The sequence below is a fragment of the Octodon degus genome, unplaced genomic scaffold, assembly GCF_000260255.1.
Source record: "Octodon degus isolate 3935 unplaced genomic scaffold, OctDeg1.0 scaffold00047, whole genome shotgun sequence".
Lineage (NCBI taxonomy): Eukaryota > Metazoa > Chordata > Mammalia > Rodentia > Octodontidae > Octodon > Octodon degus.
Genome location: NW_004524623.1, coordinates 13,862,154 through 13,863,185, shown reverse-complemented (window position 1 = coordinate 13,863,185; position 1,032 = coordinate 13,862,154).

Below are 1,032 nucleotides of genomic sequence, written 5' to 3'. Positions count from 1 at the left end.
AGACACTTCCATGACAAGGAACAATGGAAGAAATTCATGGCCACCAGACTAGCTCTCCAAAATATCTGAAAGATATTTCAGAAAGAGATACAGAAGATTACAATCCCGAAAATGCCAATAGAAAGAATCCACCAGGCAGGCAAACAATTAAATGGAGGGGAAATACAGAGAACCAACAATAGGAAAATAAAATGACAAGGAAAAATCAATACATAGTAGTTATATCATCATTGTAAATGGTCTCAATTCACCAAACAAAAGAAACAAATTGGCAGAGTGGTTCAAGAAACAGGATTTGACAGTATGCTGCCTACAAGAAACACATTTAACTCAAAAAGAAACTCACAGACCTCATGTCAAAGAATGGAAAACAGTCTTCCATGTGGTAAGAACCTGGAAAAAAGCAGGGATAGCTAATCTATTTGTAGACAAAGTGAACTTCAAGCCAAGACTGATCAAAGGAGAGAGAACTTCATACTTACATTCTTGCTAAGGGAAAACTCCAAGATGAAGATATAATAATCATAAATACATAAGCACAAAATACAGGTGTACTTGAGATGGCAAGATAGCTCAGTGGTCTAAGTGCCTGCTTCGCAAGAGCAGGGACCTGGGTTTGATCCCCAGCACCACATGCCACACAGCCTGGGTATGCTGAGCCAGCTACCTGAGACCCGCATGGTGGCACACGCCTGCAATCCCAGTGCTGTGGAGGTAGAAAACAGGATCACTATGAGTGAGTGAGTCTGCATAATGAGAATCTGTACCAAATACATTTAAAAAAAAATTTTAGGGCCAGCCAAATAGCTCAGCAGATTAAAAGCACCTGCAAGCAGGCACAGGAGCCGGAGGTTCAATCCCAGGGCCTGCCGTGCTGGCCCCACCCCGGGGTGCGCTGAGATAGCAGCTGAGACTGGGCATGGTAGCACGTGCCTGTAATCCCAGCACTTAGGAGGCTGTAAACAGGGAAATCACTAGGAGTCTGATCTAGTAGTGAGACCCTGAACACTCTGTAGACCCTTCCCTAAAATA